We start from the raw sequence: 22,747 nt of genomic DNA on the forward strand, positions 1-22,747 counted from the left end.
AGAGGCAGGCAGATCTCTGTGAGTTCAAGGCCAGCCTGGTCTACACAGCAAATTCTAGGCCAGCTGGGGCATCATGGAGACCCAATCTCAAAAACATTTTTAAAAAGCCCAAAACAAAGCAACAAAAAAGAAAGGTAGCTTGGAATAAGTCAGGAGGCAGCAAGCAGGTTCCTGTTTCAAGCCCCTGCCAGGACTTTCCTCAATGATAGGCTATAACCTGTCAGATAAAAAAAAAAAAAAAACAACAAAAAACCTCTTTCCTCCCCAGCTTGCTTTTGGTTTGTTCCAGCTGTAGAAATGCAGGGAGATATAGACATTGCCTTGATGACGGTTGGTGTGACTTCTGTGATGCTCAGAAGAATAGCTATTGTGGGTGGCTGACATGTACTAGGAAGTAAGAAACTTTCCTGTAGGTCCCAGTTCAGGAATAGCAGGAAGCTAGTATCAACCAGGCAGGTGGAACACAGACAAAAGGGAGCCTAAGGAACTTGTTCTGTCTTTAAAGCAAAGGCCCAGATGGAGACTGGTGGTCAAGCCAGGCCTCTTCAACCTGAATGTAGGCTGCTTCCTTTCTACAGGCCACACACTTTTCTAGGTCAGGCTGTGACACATTTAGGTCATTTTCATATCACAGTCTGACCTTTCATAAGTCACAATAGGAGTCATGACCCAGAGATACCAGGAAAGGGAACTGGGAATGAATTTCTTTACCAGAACAATGAAAACCTCAACACTAACAGAATTCTTCATAAAATTTTCATCAAAGAATGCGTATTTGTCTCTATGCTTTTCCATGAAGAGCAAACAAGTGTTCCTGAGCGTGTACTAAGTATCAGGGCAGAATAACCAGGTGGAGACCGGGGAGGTGAGTGAGGCACTCGCCTTGGGCTCAGAATTTAAGGGTATGTCAATAAGCTCAGTAATTAAGATAAATAATATTTAGATGTAAAATAAAAAGTCAGCCCCAAACCTCTGTCCCTCCTGTCATTGCCCATCAAGCAACCAATGTCTGCAAATGCTTTTCCTAAATCAACCTTTTGTTCTATTCTGTTTCCATGCATTAACTGACTAAGCCAACATGGGCCTCTATCAACAAGCCTTACACTGGATATCTTAAACAGTGGATGTGTATTTCATATAGTTCAAGAGGCTACGAATCCTAGGTTGCAGGTGCTGACAGCTCAGTTCTGATGAGAGCCCTCTTCCTGGCTTGCAAACATCTCCATCTCACCACGTCGTCCTATTGCGGAAACATGAACTTTATTGTCTCTTCCTTTTCTTCGAAGGACTCCAACCCCATCTCTGGGCTCTACCCTCATGACTTCATCTGAATCTAATGAACTAGTAGACCCTGCCAATACCATCATATTGGTAACTATGGATTCAACATGAATTTTGGGAAGGACACATTCAACCCATAACACTAGATCTTCACATCAATCTGGTGATCTATTTACTACTGCTCTTTTATTCCCCCTCCTTTTTCTCTTTCTTTGAGGTAAAGAACATTTGGGCACAGAAGTGCCAAAATGTGCTTGGCTGAGAAGGGGGGAGATCAGGATTTGAACCCAGAATATGCATTTACAACCTCCTTGATATCCTGCCTCTAAAGCAAAAGAATAGTAATTTAATAAATGAAATCTTCCCAATGGCTACTGACTGGAGAGTGACAGCTTAGGGACAGTAGACGCTTCTTGTAGCCACATTTTCCCACATGCAGACATCAAACCCTCAGTGGAAGTGGGAAAGGAGATTGTTATGGACCCCTTCTTGACCATGAGTCAATTAGCAGCTCCCTTGCCAGGCAGATGACCTCTTAGTCTTTGAAGTAATATATATAAAAGAGGGAAGTTTTGATGGAGTGCAAATGTCTGGGAAGAGGCAGGGCACAGAGTATAATCCCAGGAGAGTGACTGACTCCAGGAGTTGAAGGATCAAGGTTAGCAGGCCTCTGACCACCATCAAATCACCAAGAAACAGATCTGGGGACAGGGGAATGACTGTGTGAGTGGGGATAGAGGGGCCCAGGAAGCCCCCTTCTCTTCTACATGGACGAGACACTGCAGTATAAGTGTGTAGAAATGCTGCACTCTGTGGAGCCTTGTCCAGTTTAAACTGGCGTCAGTGAGAATTATGCTTCTAGCTTTTTCTACGCTTTGAGCTGCTTGTAGTTGCCAGTGCCTTCTGTTTGTGAATAGCCCCAGTTCCCACTAAGCGCTGACTCAGAACATGCACCACATCATTCACACCTCACTCCGGTGTCTTAAACTGGTGTCAGTGAGAATTATGCTTCTAGCTTTTTCTTACGCTTTGAGCTGCTTGTAGTTGCCAGTGCCCTCTGTTTGTGAATAGCCCCAGTTCCCACTCAGCGCTGACTCAGAACATGCACCACATCATTCACACCTCACTCCGGTGTCTCCTCGTCATCCAGATGGCCTTGTCCAAGGTTGCACCATGATCCACAGGCAGGATTTGGACTCATGCCCAAAATCTGACATCCGGATCTCTGCTCTAGCCGTTATTTGCTGACATTCCTTGTTAATTCTCCTTATCGACACATTTGCAGGCCTTATGAGCTCAAAAGGGAAATTAATTTCTATGATAGCTGCTGCTTTGTTCATTGTATTTTAGTTCAACTGCCCTCTGTGGAGGCTCAGGTGAGTCTAGACATTGCTCAGTGTGCCTGGCAGACTCTGCCCACTGTTAACCTGAAGTTGGAAAGTGAGTCTAGGCACTACTATTGCCCCTGTTTCCTTTTTTCATTCTTACCTTACTGTGGAATAAATGTCTGTGTCTCCCGAGATTTACCTTGAAACCCAAACCCTCATCTTAATGAACTCAGATAATGGGCTCTTTGGGAAGTAATTAGTGTGTGTGTACCATGCCTTCATGAACAGGATTGATGCTTTTATAAGAAGAGTCCAGAGAGATGGCTGTCTTCTGCTAAGAGTGTGGCACAGGAAGGTGGCCATCTACAAACCAGAAGTGAGCCTTTGCCAATCTGGTCATGCTGGCATGCTGGTCATGCTGAGCTCAGGCTTAGAACTTCTAGAACTATGTAAATTTAGCGTCTGTCATCTAAGCTACCAGCTTGTGGTATTTTTGTTGTATCAGTCTGGGATGACTACGACAAGGCATTATGGAATTTGTGTATCTGTGGTATATGAGCCTAAGAATAAAATGCTTTCCCAAGTTTCTTCTAGTGTCTAGAACCATGAAAAAAAGCTTTGTTTTTTGTTTGGTTTGAGGCGGAGGCATGTTATGTAATTCAGGTTGGCCTCAAACTTGTAATCCTCCTGCCTCATACCTGGCTAAAAGTGGTTTTTATAGTGTGCTAATTGGTTTTATTATTGATGTGACAAATCACTTGAGGACAGAAACTGAAGGAAGGATTTATTTTGGTTTGAGGTGATACAGTGCATTGTGGTAGGGAAGGTGGCAGGAGAGGTTCTCGCTGTGGTGGTGGGAGCATGAGGTGGCTGGTCTATTGCACCTGCAATCAGGAAGCCAAGGGATGAACACTGGCCCTCAGCTGGCTCCCTCCTTTTTCACTTCTTATTCAGTCCAGGACCCTGGCCCATGGAACAGAGCTTCCCACATTCAGGTGAGTTCTCCCTCCTCAGTTAAACCTCTCTGGAAACACCCTTATGGATGTGCCAGATATGTGTCTCCCACATGATTCCAAATGTAGACAAGTTGACAAGACAATGTGTTAAGTAGTGGCACAGAATAGTGATATATTGGTTATCAACACTTTTGCTTCTGAGGTTTGTATGTCTAGATTTGTAGAGAGAAACCAAGCCACTTATGGTTTCCAAGGCAGTACTAAAAGGGACGATCCAAGGGTCAGAAACATGTTTCCATCATCTTGAGTCACAGGGACAGCCAGTGTTGTCAATTAAAAAATGATCATTCTACCCCTGCCTCTGTCCCATACCATTTTATTTTCTGTTTATCCACTTCCAATATGCATCACCCTTGCTAAGTATTCACGTTCCTAGATTGTCCTCAGTCTAGGATGTGGGCTTATGACCCAGTCCTGGGGAAAGAGACACTAGAGGAAAGGCTTCCGTATGAATAGGGTGCTGTATGAGAGGGGCCTTAAGGAAGGATTGGGAATCTCTTTTTGAAAGAGGAGTGAGTGATAGTGATCCTAGCAGAAAGCACAGATAGTTTTCACTGGATACAGCTATGATATCACCAAACCCAGAGGTGACACAATAGCTCTGGTAAAGCGGCAAGGCAAAGGATGGAATGACATTGCCGAAGAGCTGTGCCGACTGGGGAACCGCCCTTCCCAAGGTTATCATGCTCTAGGTCCTTATTGTTTGAGCTGCTTTTAACTGAGTAATTACTAACTCATAGCCGAAAACACCTGGCATTCATTTCCCCACTCTCCCTTGTGTGCTCATTTTCCTTGGAGAAGAGTCCAAAGCAGCAGCCTCCTCACACACCCAGACATAGTTCCAGGCACATTTAATTTGACACCAGGCTTAAGAGCTATATACCTGTAGAAAAATACACATGCACACATACACAGACACATACACAGACACATACACACACACACACTGAACTGAGAGCATATGAGGCATGGAGTGTGTGTGTGTGTGTGTGTGTGTGTGAACATGTGCATGTGTGTCTGTGTGTGAGTATGTATATGTGAAATAATTTTTAAATGTCCTGGGAATATTTACAAGAACAAAACATCAAAGTTTAAAGTGGCAGTGGCCATGCTGGGCTGTGGATCATAGAGGAGTCTGGGTAATAATGAGGTGCAGCTATGTGGGAGGAGGTTTGTCTGTCCTGTTCAGGGTCTGTCAGTGCTTTTTCTGAGCACTTGTTATGGAAACATTTATATTCTACGGACTGAGCACCAGAGAAAAACTGAAAACAGATTGGATTTTCTCTTTTAGGGCTACTGATACCCCAGTTGTGGGTTCCTAGTAAGGGAGGGAAGGTATCCCTTAGAGGGGTCAGAAAGGGAAAAGAGCTACTTAGGAATTGTATGGTTAATTAGAAGGATTCTTCCATGTTGTGCTCAGGACAGAAACCTTGGGAGAGAGCTGCTGTGGAACAAGGAATAGGAGCTAGGCAGAGACCAGTAGATGAGGTCATGTGTGTGCTGCCTATCAAGACATCAGGTGTCCAGAGTGGAGGGAGGCAGCATGGGAGAAACACGCTGGCTCACGCTGAGCTTGGTGAGTCAAGTGCAGAGATGGGTGGGAGCAGGAGAGAGATGAGTGTGGTGGGGAGGAGGATTTAGCAACTCCAGTGGAAGGAAGGCCACCAAGATGGGCTTCTTCAGCAATATCCAAAGTTTGGCCACAGAGAGTAGTTATTAGTCTGAGCCAGTTTTCCAGGCAAGAAAATGGAGGTTGACTGGAGCCCAAGTTTGACAAAAAATATAAATTATTGGTCTGAGTTTTCTAAAATCTACTTACTCACATGCTGAATTCCACCTTATTTCACCCCAGAGATTCTCATTCCACAGTTAGAGAGACTAACTTAAGCCATCTCTGGAACGTGTATTTTCAGTAAGGTTGTTAGGTGAGTCTGATGAGTACACAGGTTTGGAAACTGCAGAAATAAGCAGTGTCCCTGTTGACAAGCAGATTTGAAGCAGGTGGTAGATATGCTGAGGTTGCCTGCCAGGCTGGCCTTGAATTCAGAGGTCAAGGTTATAAATTTCATGCTTGGGCTAGAGAGATGGCTCAGCAGCTAAGCGCACTGACTGCTCTTACAGAGGTCTGGAGTTCAGTTTCCAGCACCCACATGGCAGTTTGTAACTGCCTGTAGCTCCAGTTCCAGTGGGTCTGATACCCTCATCTGGCCTCGGTGGGCACTAGGCATATACATTGTGCACATACATATATGCAGTCACATACTCATACACATAAAATAAAAATAAAGTGATCATTAAAAATATAAATAAATACATTCCATGCCTTGGAATTGTAATTTCCCTAGAAGTTACAGAATTATACAACATTGGGCTTGACACCAACAATCCAGGGGCCATTACTACATGTGCTCAGCATGACTGTAAAGTACTGTTTATATTACAAATAATGAAACAGGTGCAAAGAGAGTAATAGATTTGCCCACGAGGGAAAGTCCTGTGAATGTTGGAAATAGGAAGTGGACCCAAGATCTTTTCACCAGTGATGGAGGGAGAGTGATCTCACAAGGCAATGGCAAACTGAACACGTGCACCCAAAATAAACAGGCTGACAAGCAGAAAGAGAGGAACGCACTTGAGTAGAATGAAGGCATGGAGGGGCGCCTTCGACTCTTCATACAGCTATGATAAAATGCCACAGGCTGCATGATTTATAAAGCAGAACTCTATGGTTCTGAAGCTGAAAAATACAAAATCAAGGTATTGACATTCATGGTCTGGTGAGGACTTTTTTGATGCACATTCACATGGCAGAAAAGGAGTGCTATAGCTTAAATATGAAATGTCCTCCCCCAAAGCACATGTTGTGAAGGCTTGGTCCCCAATGCAAACAGTGTTCAGAGGTGCAGCTTTGGGAGAAGTGATTAAATCATAGGACTGTGGCCCTATCAGTGGATGACTCCATTAGTGGATTCAAGATTCGAGTGGGTTGTGGGAAGTGGAGGAGTTATGGAAGGTGATGACTAGTTGGGGGAAGTGGGTCACTGGAGGAATGTTCTGGAAAGGCATACCTTGTCCTGGTTCCTTCCTGTCACTCTGCTTCCTGACCACCATGAAGTGATAGCCTCCTCTTACACTCTGTCACTGTCATGACGTTCTGTCTCACCTCATTGCCAAAGCAAAGGAGTAGCTGAGCATGGCCTGGAGCCTCTGAAATCATGGGCTGGAGACATCTTTCCTCCTTTCAAGTTGATTTCCCTAAGGTATTTGTCACAGCAACAAAACAGTCTGGCTAACACAGGCAGAGAGGACCTCAGTTAGTTTCCTCTAGCCCTTTACAAGTATCCATTCATGAGGATGAGGCAATCATGACCTAATAATCACTTCTCACAGCCCCAACTCTTAAAACCATTTCAATGGGCTTTGAGTTTTCATGTGAATTTTAAGGACGATACATTAAAATCATAGTATGGGAGAAGGGAAAATAGGAATTAAAAACTGGAGAAACCTATTGTTCCTATTCAGCATCATTTATTCACTTAAAAAATTATTTAATAACCACACAATCAGAAGAAGCATTTCATTACAACAGCATTGACATCTTCAATAACAATTTCCAGAGCTAAGATGCATCTCCTTCAAAATCTTAAACCATAGCACTAAGCAAAAAGAACCCATAGCTAATTCATTTTTATGATACTGTTCAGATTCCTCGATAGTTTGTGAAGGAATCATAGAACAACTTAGGGCTGTAAGAGTAAGAAACTCAATATATTGACATGCCCTTCTTAGAGGCAATGTAACTTCTGAAACACCTTTATTATTTTTTTCTTTTTTAAAAAAATATTTTTTCATAACTTTTATCTTTTAAACTATTTTATTTATATTTTTATTTTATGTATATGAGTGTATTGCCTGCATGTATGTGAGTGTACCCATGTCAGGCAATGCCGCAGAGGTCAGAAAAGGGTGTCTGATTCCCCTGGAACTGGAGTCAAGGACAGTTCATAGCCACCATGTGGGTGCTGGGAATTGAACCTGGGTCCTTTGCAAGAGCAGTCAGTGCTCTTAATGCTGAGCCATCTCTCTAGCCCCCCAATTTTTTTCTTTTAAAAATTTTCTAAGATAGGACTGATAAGCCAGGCGTGGTGGTGCACGCCTTTAATCCCAGCACTTGGGAGTCAGAGGCAGGTGGATCTCTGTGAGTTCAAGGCCAGCCTGGTCTACATAGTGAGTTCCAGGACAGCTAGGGCTACAGGGAGACCCTGTCTCAAACAGACCAAAAAAACAAAAACAAAAACAACACCCCCCCACCCCCAAACCAGGTAGGACTGACTATATAGCACAAACTGGCCTTAAACTCACAGTCCTCTAACTTCAGCCTCCTGAGTGCTGGGATTATAAGTGTGCACCACCACACCTGGTCAAAACCTTCCTTTCTAGCCATGAGTATCGTGGGTATATGATGGGTTGAATGAGAATGTCCCCCATAGGCTCCAAGTATTTGAATATTTTGTCCCCAGTTGGTGACACGGATTTGGGATGTCTTAGAAGGAAGCATATCACTGGAGGCGGGCTTAGAGCGTTCTTAAACCTTACCATATCTCCAGTCACTCTCTGCTTCCTGTGCCTGTTTGAAGATGTGAGCACTTAGCTTCTGCTCCTACTCCAACCACCTCTGCTGCCACGCTTCCCTGCCATGATGGATTCTTACCCCTTTGGAACTAAATAAGCTAAATAAATTTTTCCTTTTATAAGTTCCCTTGGTCATGATGTTTCTATCATAGCAACAGAAAAGTAATTAATACAGGGTGCCTGGACACCTGGGTTCACTGAGCCTTCAAAGGATAGAGGGACATGCCATTTACATTGAGGAGTTATGGAGTAGTCACAGTCTGGTATTCAGTTTGAAGAGGAGGAAAAATAAACTCCATGACTAATTTTTCTAGAGTTACCAATCAACAGCAAAACTGTGTTCTTCAGGTTCTGTCATAGACATTTTAGGCAACAGTACACTAGGCCTTAAATTAAAATACAATTAAAATATTATGCTAAGCATTTTCTTATTTATAGCATACTAATTTATTGTAAGGCAGTTTGCTTTCTATGGTTGAGTTTAATGAGCTTCTTTCTGAAGAACCATAAAAAACATGCTCAGAGAAAAGAGACTCTGTTGTTTTTTTAATAAGCAATGTAGCTGTCACCAAATGTTATAAAGATTGATTACTAATGCATTTTTAATGAAAATAATTTATTAGATAATAAGATTTTTTCCTCCTTTAAATTTCCAATAGGAGGAAATCATTGAGTTTTTTTCCATTTTAAATTAAAGGCTTTCTGCAATTGGTTTTTCACTAAGCCTTAAAATGGATGATCAAATTCAATTATGTAACAAATATGCTTAGAATGAAGCTGAAGATTCTCATACGTTATATCCGCTTCAATCCCATCAAGCCTTTGGAAAGCAAGAAACAAGACATGTTCTAACAGACATGCTTAGATGAGTGTTTTTATACATAGTAACTGCTTCACAGATGTTTACTAGATGAATGAAAATTTGTGCTACTCTTTTTGTTGTACGCACTGATTCAAAGATTTCTCCTGTTGAGTACACTTGTCACCAGCTTGTTTATCAGTGATGGACTGCTATATAGGTCACATTTCCTAGGGGTTCTCTTCACTGAAGGGAGTGAAACTCCCTTGCCCTAGCAATGCTAAGTGGTCAGGTTGTGCTTCAGTGTTGTTGAAGCAATCAGTGGAGCATCTCTTATTCAACCTTCAGTGTATTAAAAAAAGATTTTTGTTTATTATTAATATTTATTTATTATTTGTGTGTGTGTGTGTGTGTGTGTGTGTGTGTGTGTGTGTAGTGAGTGCAGGTGCCTGTAGAAGTCAGAGGTCCAATTCTCCTAGAGCTGGAGTTACAGGCAGTTGTGAGCCACCCAACCTGGGTGCTGGGAACCAGACTTGGGTCCTCTGGATGAGCAGAATGTGTTTTAACCTCTGAGCTGTCTCTCCAGCTCCACATCTCTTTTTCAAAATGGCCAAGAGTGCCAAGATGAAGCTATGACTGAGAGTCTTCTTAAAGCTTAGTGTCTCAATGCAAAGTAGTGTAAAATAAGAATCATCCTTGAGAGGCTGGGACCCAGAGCTCAAAAAGGGTGTGGAAATAAAAAAAATTCTTTAAAAATCTCCCATTTTATCTAAAAATTCACACAAATTTTCATTTTAAGCTATTTATAACTTTTTGTTGTACTATGTTGTACAAATCAGAATTTTCCTACTATCTTTGGGTAATATAACCTCAAGAAAAATAGAGTGGGTTGAAAAGAGCTGGCATTGAATATTGGATTCAGGCCCCACTTAAGGTCCTGCTCAGACTTGTATGAAAATGATAGTGGTGTCTTTAATGTGCCATCATGAAGGACAAATGCCCCAATACAGCCATGAACTGGAATAAGACACTTGACTCTTATGATGGGTATTTGCTTTTTAAAGAATACACTTTGTTTTTGACCATCTCATATCTGTATACTGTATGTCCTGATCACATCCACTCCCAGCTTCCTCCTCCTACTGTCCCTACATAATCTCCAACACTTCTCCCTCCCACCTGTTGTCCTCTCCTGTTTTTATGTTGTTATTCTTGTCACCCACAGAATCCAGTTAGTGCTGCTTGCTGGAATGTGGATTGATCTTGTTGGATTAACATTATAGGCAAGTTTCATGTAGGCAATGATGGCTGCTGGGAGTTTATGAATGCAATAGCCAAGTCATCTTCAGAAGACAGCATTTCACACGCTTCTCCCCATCTTTTGACTCTTACTCTATTTCAGCCTCTTCCCAGATATTCTGGAGCCTTGGAGGGGTGATATAAATGTCCCATATAGTGGTGAGCACTCAAAAGTCATTTCTTCTCTATGCACTATTATTTATTCTGTATATTTAGTGTTTTGACTATAACATGAAGAGGGGAGGTTCTTTTCTGGTCTTGTCTCCTGTACCTGGATTGACATCTCTTTTTCTAGCTCTGGGGAATTTTCTGTTATGATTCTTCAAAAAAATTCCATGTCTTTAGAACTAGATTCATCTCCCTCTACGCCCATTATTCACAGATCTGATTTGGTCTTCTAAGAGTGTGACATATATCTTGGAAATCTAACTGGTACCTTCTTATTTTGTCTTTTCCATGCTTGGTTGTTCAGTTCTTCCACCTTGGCTCCAAGGTCAGATATTCACTTCTCCCCTTGATCCATTCTATTGGCGAGACTTTGCGCAGAGCTTTTAGACTCATGCTTTTCGCTGCGAGCACTTCGTACTGGTTTTTCTTCAGTACCTCTATTTCTTTGTTGAATTCCTCTTTCACACCCTGCATTACCTTCCTTGATTCATTCACCATTTGTATGTTCTTCTTTGATTTCTTCGTGCTTCCATCATTCTTCTGAGTTCTCTGTCTGGGATTTCATCTAACCCATTCTCAGTGTGGGACTGCTGTAGGATTAGTATTTTTTGGAGAAGAGCATCGTATTGGGTTTTCACATTTCTTATGCTAGCACATTTGGATTCATGAATCTAGGGTTATTTCCTTTCTTGGCTTATTTTTTTTAATCAGTTATATTCTTTCAGTTTAAGTATTTACAATTTTCACATGAAACATTGGAAAGAGCTGTGGGAGAGCTGAGTGTGTAGTTCAGAAGCTCAAAGTTAGTCATCTTTGAAAAAAAAAAATCTAGCTGGGTAAAGTAGCCAGGAGAGGAAAGTTGAGATACAGTTAGAGTCTACAGATTTTGGAAATTGGTAAAGCTATGGAAAGTTATAATTAAGAAGTAAAAAGGAAAGGGGATGAGGATGAGAGAAAGAAAAGACGTCGGAACAGTAGCATAAGATTCAGATGTGGCTGAAGATACACGATGCCTTTCAGTAAACTGGATGGAGAAACAAACCACAGTCATAAAACCTAATGGCCACATAAAGACAAAAGCAAAACCATCATGAGACATCCAGCAAAAGTCTATACTAAATAATAGAAAATTAAAAGAAATAAAAAGAATGCTTATGGAAGGAATGCTGGCATAGCTGTGTCCAGTTGAAAGGTGCGGTTCTCAGAACCTCAGACTCTGGAAGGCTCCATGTGGTGCTATGTGGAGGGCAAGGGAAGACTTTATTCTCTGTAGCCTCGGTGTTCTTGGAGTTCTAGTGTGTGGGGAAGGGGAGGTTGTAAGTCCTTTCTAGGTGGTTCCTTCAGACCCCACCCTTCACTGTGACCTCTTCTGGTCCTGTAGGTCAGGTGTAGTGAGAGCAGCTCTTCCCTTAAAGTTTCTGCAGTTTTCCCCTGGGGAGTTTTATTTGGTAGGCAGGCAGGGTAGTGTGGAGGGGGCTTCCAGCTGGGCTGTGAGTCTCAGCTTTCTGGACTGCTGTTTTGAAGAGATCTCTCCTGGCTTAATACATTCATTTACAGACCTTATCTCTTTCAGGATAGGAGCTTAGGGTTTGTTATCTACACTGTTTTTTCTCATCGAGTTTCAGTGGTGAAGTCTCTAGTTCTCCATCTTTGTGATGTTCACCTCATTTTATCAATTTTACTAGGCTGCAGTACCCAGATATTTGTTCAAATATTTTTCTAGAGGTTTAGTGCGGTTCTTCTTCTTTTTTTTGATGAGATGAACATTTAAATCAGAGGACATTTAAATGATCAGCATTTAAATCAGAGTGAAACCAATTACCTGCCATTATGTAGGTGTCTGGGCCTCAGCCAATCCTTGGAAAGCTTTGATAGAAAAAAAGACTGACCTCCCTTGGGGAGAAAGGACAACTGTTAACAAATAGCTCTTCCCTAGATCTCGAGCCTGACAGTCCACCATGCAGATTTTGGACATGACAGCTTCCATGATCATGGAAGCCAGTTCCTTAAGCATATCGGTTATGGATGGAATTTTCACACATGTATGTGATCTGCATCCCAGAAGCTACATTCCCTCTACAGGGTTGAACTCATGCATAGCTTCTGAACCACATGCACACTGTGTCAGTGTCACCATGGATGTATGGCTGTGCTTTGGATTAGACCATCTATTAAGCATGCCAGCAAATGAATATTGATTCAGTTCCTGAATCCATGTTTCTTTACCTTTTTTTTTTAAATGTCCTTTGTTTTACTTCAAAAGAAGAAAGTGCTCTACTTCTAGGAAACAACCTTTTTTTTTTTTTTGATTCCACATATAATTACTATCTTGTAGATTTATCCTTCTGTGCCTGGTCTAGTTCACTTATAAGGTTTATCCATGTTGCTGCAAATTGCAGAATTTCCTTTGTAATGCAAAAAAATAAGTAGTTGAGGTGATGAATATGTTAATTGTCTCCATTTAGTCATTCCAAAATGTGTGTGTATGTGTGTATGTGTGTGTGTGTAAAATAACATTGCACTGTATTTCATTAATCTGCCATCACCTTTCAACATCTATGAGGGGTTCATTCCAGGACCCTTGTGGATATCAAAGTCCTTCATATAAAATATTGTAGTATTTGTATATAACTTGCATATAGCCAACTTTATACTTTAAGTTGTATCTACATTACCTATAATATTGAGCATAATGTAAATTCCATGTCAGTTGTTGTGATCTAATAACTGTTCTTTAGGGAATAATGGTCAAAAGTCTATATATGTTTAGTACAGTCACAATATTTTTCCCTAAATGTTTTCAGCCTGTGGTTGGCTCAGTCTGTTGAGGTAGAAACCACAGACAGAGGACCATCTATTTATAATTATTTGTCAACTACAAATAAAGTCAAGGAAGAGGAAAAAGTTATCAATTCAGTTCTGAGTTCCTAAATTGAGATCTATACTACCTGATGTAAAAACTATCTTGCTTTTCTAGGAATGAGGAATTTTGAAGTATGTGGAGATTTTAGTGCAAAAACTGGTGAAGTCCAACATATACTTAGACTGTAGTCAGCTTATATCTCTTTGTAGTTGATGATGCTCCCCCAAAATCTATTTTTTTTGAAGTATGTGGAAATTTTAGTGCAAAAACTGGGGAAGTCCAGCATAAACTTAGAGTGTAATTAGCCTACATGTCTTTGTGGTTGATGATGCTCCTCCTCCAAATCTATTTCTTTTTAATTATTAATTGTTCTAAAATAACAAATCTCTAAGTCATTCAGCAACATGCCTAGCATCTTCTAGTGCTGTGAAAGCTAGCCAGTAGAGATGAAGCTTTGAGGGCAGTGCCAGCTTGCTTTCTCCTTGTGTGTTCCATGACTCATGTATGTAGTGTCTTCCTCAATAGGGTTTTTAACCATCAAGTTCTAGCAGGTAACCAAGAGCAATGGCAATAGTCAGAGTTGTTTTAGGGTCTATGGGGCCCACCTGGTCACCAACCCCAAAAGAGAAAGTCCATTCCTGGCAATCAATCTGCTACCCTGTGGTGTCTGGGGAATTAACTCCTTTTCTAGAGTAACTACATTTAAACTCTTTTATGTCCTATGTGTATATATTTTAAGAAGTTTCTATAGTAGTAGGTTTCCATATGACTTTTTGAAATGGCCTTTACTGTTAGCCCTCCTCTCATTCCTTCTTCTGCTTTACCCTCCCATTCCCCATCCCATCTAACAATTCCTATTGCATCATTCCCCTTTTTCCCTTATATCACTGCATTCTATCTTCCCTCTCATGACCTACCCTCCATAGCTCCTTATTACTTTCCTGACCTCTAAAGATTTTCTGATTAAAACACACTTATCTAAAGATTCAAAGCTAACATTCACTTATGAGAGAGGACATGCAATATTTGTCTTTCTAGGTCTGGGTTACCTCACTTAGGATGATAGTTTTCAGTTCTATCCATTTACCTGTGAATTTCATAATTTTGTTTTTCTTAACAGCTAAATAATATTCCATTGTGTAAATGTACCATACTTTCATTATCCATTCATCAGTTGATGGACATCTAGGTTGTTTCCATTTCCTGGCTATTATGAATAAGGCACAATGAACATGAATGACCAGGTATTTCTGTAGCAGAACATAGAGCCCTTTAGGTATATACCCAAGAGTGGTATGGCTGTATCATGTGATACATCTATTTTTAGCTTTATGAGGAATCTCCACAGTGATTTCCATAGTGTCTGCACCAGTTTGCACTCCCACCAGCAGTGAATAAATATTCCCCTTTCCCCACATCCTTGTCAGTGTTTGTTGACTGGGATAAGATGAAATCTCAAAGTGGTTTTAATTTGCATTGCCCTGATGACTAAATATGTTGCATATTTTAAAAAGTACTTCTCAGCTGTTTGTGTTTCATCATTTGAGGACCCTGTTTAGTTCCTTGCCCCAATTTTCTGTGAATTTTGCAAACTACAATAATGACTGTCCTGGCAAGATAAGCTCACTGGTGCAATAGTGGCATGACTGTTATGGGAGTAATCAGTCACCTTCTAATTGGATATAAGACCCACTTCACAAGATGCAGCTCCTACTTGCACTGGTATCAGGGCCAAGAACCTGTGGCTAGACAGGTCACAGGCTGTAGGGTAGAACCTACTACTGTTACTCTGTTGAATACACATAGTATGAAACTGACTCCTAATAATGTATTGTTACACTCATAGATTAGTACATCTCTCAACTCTCACTCAAGAAGCTTCTTCTTGCAGCAGATGGCAATTAACACAGAGGCCCAACATTGGTCAACATGCAGAGAATAAGAGACTGCAGAGTTCTCAGCCCTAAATGGTATACCTACATCACACCCTTTCCTCACAAGGCTCAGGGATTATTATGGAAGAGGGGGAATGATAATAAGAACCAGAGGTGGTAGTTGAATACAAGGAAACTGTGTTGTCCGGGCACCACAGGGTAGTGAACTCAGTGATTGTGACAGCATGCAGAAGACCTGTGCAAGTCCATGCCAGACAAAAACCCAGAATGGATGGGGGAGGTAGACAAGAATCCCTAGTCCCAGCTGAGGATCTACTGGTAATTGACAGCTGCTGGGAGGAGGAGAGTCAGTTCTCTTTACTGGGGTGATGCCTGGTAGACTGATCAGACTCCATGGGATGGATCCATATCCAAGAGCATTTGGGGAACATAGATTAGATTTTATGGAATTTAAGAAAAGAAATTAATAATAGAGGACATGAAGTCAGGGCCCGGGGATAGTAGGGTGAGGGAAAGATGGGGAGGGGGTGTGAATGTGATCAAAATATATGATATGAAGTTCTTGAAGGGTCAATAAAATATGCTTAAAAATCTCAAAGTCAAAACTATTTGACTTAAAGAAATCGTTGTACTGAACATAGTTAGATATTGAAGAGCCAGCAGGTAAGATGGGCTTCGTGAAAGAAGCCCCAGTCGCCAGCCATTGGCACTCCAAAGTTCAGTTTCTCTCAATATTCACTTACTGCTGATTGTAGTTGGCACAGCATTACTGTTGACCCACCATTTATTCTGATTTTTAGTCAAGTGACATCCCTGTGAACTTCTGCACATCCTGAGCAACCAGGCATGCCAGACCTGCTTCTAGGTAAACTCGCACCAACCATGGGTTTAGGAACTCATCCATTCCTTCACCAGGGCTGCTCTGCAAATAGTCATACTGTCACCAGTCCCCTGCCGAAGTAAGAGAGACGTGACTGCATTATCCTTGCTACATTCAGCTTTTCACTCCTGTCTTATATACTGTTGAACAGTGCATTGTTCAACATGAACAAGTGAGATTCTTGTCATTCTGTTACTGTTTGCATCTTAACTGTTCTCTCAAAGCTCAAGTGCTGAATGCAGGATTCCCAGCACAGCAGTGTTAATACGTAGGGCCTAGGAGAGGTGGGTTGCTCATGAGGATTATTTTTTTAATTGTTTTTATTGAATTTTTGTGTATTTCATACAGAATATCTTAACCAATCTTAATCATCTTTATACTCCCCATCCCCACTGACACCCTCCCATAGCCCTCCACTGGAACTCATGTATTCTATCATTTGCATTAAGGCCTATTATGTCAAGTTAGTGTCCCCAGATGTTCCGCAGTGCAAGTTCATCTACTGAAGTCTAGTCAGCTTGTCTAGAGTCCCTCACTTAAAGAAGATCAGCTCTTTCTCACCCAGCAGTAATCAGTTGCTAATATTCCTTCAGCTAAGATTGGGGTCTGCTGTCCATTTTCCCAGTTCTGTGCTGGGTTTTTGTCTGCTTGGGTTTGAATGGGACTTGTGTACACTGACACCATTGCTGTAGATTGATACGAGCAAGGTCCCAGGAGCTTGTAGGACTCTATTTCCATATGGTTGTGCACCTCCTTCCTGGCTCTTACAACCTTTCTGCCTCCTCTTCTGGAATGGCCCCTGAGCCTTGGGTGAATGAAGTTTAATATAAGGAGTCCTGTCCAAGGACCAGCATTCTGCAGACTCTTAATCTCTATGCTTTGGCCATTTGTGACCTTTTGTGTTCCTGGCCCTCTGTTGCATGAGGGAACTTCATTAGAGAATTGAGAGATTCATTAGTGACCTCTACCCCTGTTCTATGTTCCGTGAGCCTTACTTAGGTGTTGAGGTTGCCTTGTAGATGTGTCACATAGGCCTGGGCAATTCATAGATGATGTCTGTGTGTGACCAGTTGTGGTACTTGGTAGTAAGGATTCTTGACCTTTTCATTAATCTATTACTATGAAGTGGTGAAAAATTTTCAGTGTGGAATCTAGCTAGATGAAATAAACTTGGTGGGAGGGGCATGGCCTTCAAGGGTATATTTGGTCTCAGATTCATATGTTTCTCTGTCTTCTTGACCTCCATGAGGTAAGCAGCTCTGTTCCCATGTGCTCCCTCCATAGTGTTCTGCTTTATGGTACTCCAGGAACAGTGGAGCCAAGGGACCATGAGCTGAAACCTTTGGAACTGTGATCTGCAATCTGCTTCACCTTTAGGTTGTTTATCGGAAGTATTTTGTTGTAAGGATGGAAAGCTAACGAGCATCTCATTTGCATGTGGCATAACAACATCTTTTGAGGACAAAGATTTCAATGGTTTAATCTTATGTAGTTGGTAAAATCAGTGCATATGGAGATGGGCATGCTGAAGGGGCCCAAGGGGAAGCAGCAGGTGGGTCTAGGAACATGGAGCCTTGCTGTTTGATTTTGCACAAAGTTAGATATGGGCTGAATAAGATATATTTTCAGCTAGGGTACAAAAAAGACTATACTTATGCCTATGACATATGACTAAGTGTGTGTAGTCCGTTGATAAACTACAGGGTTAAAGGCAAGAGAGATAATAGAGGATTAGCAATTCTGACCATTAATCTCTATAAATATAGGGAAGACTTCGAATGGTCACAATTTCAGCCACTGGAAGTAATTGATTAATCACTTATGAACTATAAAGTTCTTGTTTACACATCTTTCTATCCCCTCAGCAACTCATGCAATGCTCTACACTAAGGGGATAATCAATACTAGTGGTTGACATATTACCAAAAGCTTCAATTTGTATAAATTAATGAAAATACATGTGAAATCTGTTGACATGCTTCCTTTTCATGCTTGATGTACTGGCAGGGATGAGGCTAGTAACATTCTCCAAAGCACTTAAACAAATACAAACATTTCTCCACTTCCTAGGCTCTTCCTTACCTATTTATACCATAAAGGGAGTTCATTTAGTTGGAACAGTGTGACTAAGGAAGGCACAGCTGGTTTAGACAGTCAATGCTATAATCCTGAAGAGACCATAGAATATAAAAATGGAGCCATTCAGGACTGGAGAAAGCACTGGCTAGGGAACTGGAGTGATGACTCAGTGGTTAAGGGCACTGGCTGCTCTTACAGAAGACCCAGGTTCAGTTCCCAGTACCCACATGGCAGCTGACAACCTCCATAACTCCTTTTTAGGGGTTCTGATGCCCTCTTCTGACCTCCGTGTGCATTGCATACACATGATGTACTTACATACATTCAGGCAAAGCATACACATAAAAGTAAAAATAAATTTCTAAAAAAATGGAGCCGTGAAGTCTCCTTTGGAGGAAAGAACGTATTTCCACCAAGGTCAGACTGAAGAGCCAGTGGGGTTTGGGGGTAAAGGGCAGGAAGAAGTATAGGATGACACCAGGATTTTAAGCACTGTCCAAATAGCCTTTAAAATAGCTTTTGTAGATTTTAGGGTTACCTCTTCAGAGGGGGGAATGTTAGAGTAGCCAAAAGCCCCATAAAAATAAATAAATCAATCAAAGAAGAAGAAAGTGTACATGAAGTTATCAGAAAAAACTGATGGGGAGATATGGGAGGAGTTGGAGGGAAGGGAGTGGGCATGGATCTGATCAAAACATGTTATATACATGTATGAAATTCTCAACAAGTTATTTATGTAAATAAATTTAAAAAAAGAAAAAAATACATGAACAAAAATAAGTAGTAAAAATAGCTTTTGTGTTTTTTTCTGGAGAAGTTGATAGCTTAGGTTTTAATTAATTAATTAACATTAATTTTATGTGTATGAGTGTATGGCCTGCATATACTAAGTGCAACCTTATTGTACAGTGTCCACAGAGGCCAGAAGAGGCATTGGATCCCGTGGAACTGGAGTTATGGACAGTTGTTAGCTGCTATGTGTGCTGGGAATAGAACCTGGGTCCTCTGCAAGAATAGCAAGTGCTCTTAAACACTGAGCCATCTCTCCTGCCCAAATAACATAGGTTTCAGATAAAATTGTTTGAGGATTTAGTGGAGGGTCCCAGGAGTTGGGAAATGTAATCCTGTAGTTTGACAAGACTATTTGGGGGGATGTTCAGAACAGCTAGATTCCATAAAGGAAATCCTCTTTGGGTTGCTGTTCCAGGGGTCAATCATAACAATATGTTTGCCTTAAATTTATAGTCACTTAGATGTACAACAGGTGTGTGTGTGTGTGTGTGTGTGTGTAGGGGGTGGGCACAGAATGACATTAAAAGTGTGCAGTTAACTGTAATGAAAAGTGTACAATGAAATCAGGAACAAGTCAAGAACGTCTACATCACCTGCCCGACACAACACTGTCCTGAAGGTTCTAGTCAATGACAAAAAGGTTGAGGGAAAAGTCCAAATGAAGTAAAAAGGGTTCTTCTTGTTACTGTTTTCAGATGGCAGCTTAAATGCCACAAAGATTTATTACACCGAGATAGAACAATAAAATGAAATAACTATAATTCTATAGGTCAATAATAAATTAGAAAATAATAAAAATATAAGGCATCCAAAACTTAAACTAATAAATAATTGAAAGACGTTTATGGATTTTTTTAAAGCTTTATTTAAGGCTATTAAGACATACAAATAGAAAGATATGCCATCTTCATGATTGTTACTTCTTGGAAAACTGTTTGGTTACTCTAATGTAATTGAAATATAATGTAATTATCACCTAAATCTCAATTGCCTTGACAAGTTGTTAATAGAATTTCCATGAAAGTGCAAAATACCACAAATATCCAAAACATTTCTGAAAACCAGATTTGAGAGATTTTCTTTGCCAAATGTTAAAACTTAACAAGAAAATTATTTATTTAAAAAGGTAGTATGAAAACAAACAAAATAACTAAACAAACCAAAAAGGTAGTACAGGACAGTAAAACAGAATTTAGAACCAAAGAACATATATGGAAACTGAACACATTATAGAATCGGCATTGCACATCAGAAGTTAAAAGTGAGACAGCAAAATAAATTGTGCTAATTGGTCATCTGTATAAAAAACAGAAACAAAATAGAAAGTGGTTCACATCACATAAAATCAGTTGCAGTCATATTAACAAGAAGGAGTAAAATTAAAGTTGATTTTTGCTAAAACTACACAGTGAGTTCCAGGGCAGCCAGGGCTATGCAATGAGGCCTTGTCTCAGAAAAGGGAAATTGAAACTTCCAGTAAAAGATACTATAGAATATTGTCATGAAGTTGAGATAGGACTGATTGCTTTAAAAATACATGTCTGGGGCTGGAGAGATGGCTCAGTGGTTAAGAGCACCGGCTGCCCTTGCAGAGAACCTGGGTTTGATTCCCAACACTCACATGGCAGCTAACAACTGCCCATTCTAGGGGATCTGACCTGTGTAGGCATTGTGTGACACAGATGCACTTACATACATGCATTCAATATACTCATACACATAAAATAAAAATAATAAATAAATTAAAAAAATACATGTCAAAGAAAAGATAGATACATAGGCTTTATCAATTTGGTGGTATAAAAATAAACTACAATTAGAGTGTATCTTAAAAATGTATAATCTGCAAAGAATACATGGAAAATACACAGTTCATCAATAAGAAAAGAACCACCAAAGGGAGAATTAATAGCTCAAAGGAAAACTATTGTTACCTAATAGAAAAGTGGGTAAATAAAAAGTGAACAGATAATTTGTAAGAGAAACAAAAATGACCAAGAAGCTTATAAAACAATGCTCATACTCACTGTAACCAGGAAAATGTAAATATAAATGAGTAAGATGCCATTTTATTCATTTATTGGTTTGTTTATAATTTTTGCAAAAGAGAATTTATCCACAAGGCAGCCAGGCATGGAGGGAGAGACCCTAATCTGCCTCTGTAGTCCCCCCAACCTGGCAAAAATTAAATAGGTTAACAGTGTCTGGAATTGGGCAAATATGATCAACAGCATCATTATGCACTGATGGTAGCATACTCTGGCACAGTTAATTTCAAAACAATGTAGGCTAATCTAGTCAATTTGATGATGCATAACCCTAATGACCTAATACTTCAGCATGTAGGTATATATAGTCTTAACAGAGAGCTGGGAATACAGCTCAGTGGTGGAGGATTTGCCTAGCAGTCCCAGGGCTCTGTGTGTGTGTGTGTGTGTGTGTGTGTATGTTTGTATGAGACATATATATCATATATGAGACATACATGACATATATGATATATATATATATGAGAAAGATAGAGATACTGAGAGATACTGAGAGAAAGAGAAAGACTGTGAGAGACAGAGAGAGAGCGAGAGAGTGAGAGAGACTGAAACTAGCTTTCATGTCGTGTAGTCCAGGCTAGCCTTGAGCTTGCAGTGTTGCTGAGACTGACCTTCAAGTCCTGATCCTTCCTCCACTGTGATTACAGGCCTGCAACACTACACCCTGCATATCCCTTAAGAAACACTCTCATTACTTGTGCTGATTAGCTTTAACTGTCAATGTGACAACCTAGAATCACCAGGAAGAGAGCCTTAATGAGGGATTATCTAGATCAGGTGGGCCTGTGGGCATATCTGTGGGGGATAGGTTCCACTGTCAATTGATGTAGGAAGCTGCAGTCCGCTGTGGGTGGTAGCATTCCCTCGGCAGGGGCTCCTGAATAGTGAAAGAGAGAGAAAGCTGCAGAAAGCAAGCAAGAAGTAGGTCTGTGTACATTTACTTCTCTCTGCTCTCAACTGTGGATGTGACCAGCTGCTTAACTTCCTGTCTTGACTTCACCTCAGTGGTGGACTATAACCTGGAATTCTAAGCTGAATAACTCTTTCTCCCCTAAATTGTTTTTTGTCGGGATATTTTATCACAGCAACATCAGTACAACTAGAGCATTACCCTGTTGATAAAAAGCAGCTGCTCATTTCTTTGGTTTTATGTGAAATGGTAGCAATTCAGTCATACCTTCACAGGTCACTTCTAATTCTAATTACTTCCTGTTTATATCACATCTGCAATTATTTTTCCCTGAAATTCTAAACCCTCAAATCTGAGGTTGGAATCAACTTCTCCTATGCACTTATTAATGTTTCAGTATTATTTTAAAAAATATATTATTTTTTTTATTTTATGTGTATGAGTGTATTGCCTGCGTGTATGTAAGAACACCCGTGTCATGCAGTGCCGGCGGAGGACAGAAGAAGCTGTGGGATCCCCTGGAACTGGAGTTACGGACAGCTGTTAGCTGCCATGTAGGTGCTGGGATTCAAACCCGGGTCTTCTGCAAGAACAGCCAGTGTTCTTAACCGCTATGCAATCTCTCCAGCCCCCATGAACCTCTTATTTTCTGAGCAGTAGATCTCAAGCTTGAAGTACTGAGTAAGCTGATATGCTTTCATTGTAAGTTTTGCTGTTCCATTTACAGAGCACAGCACAGATTTAGCATGATTCTTTT

Source organism: Nannospalax galili, unplaced genomic scaffold (genome assembly GCF_000622305.1).
Source record: "Nannospalax galili isolate Female #2095 unplaced genomic scaffold, S.galili_v1.0 scaffold207, whole genome shotgun sequence".
Lineage (NCBI taxonomy): Eukaryota > Metazoa > Chordata > Mammalia > Rodentia > Spalacidae > Nannospalax > Nannospalax galili.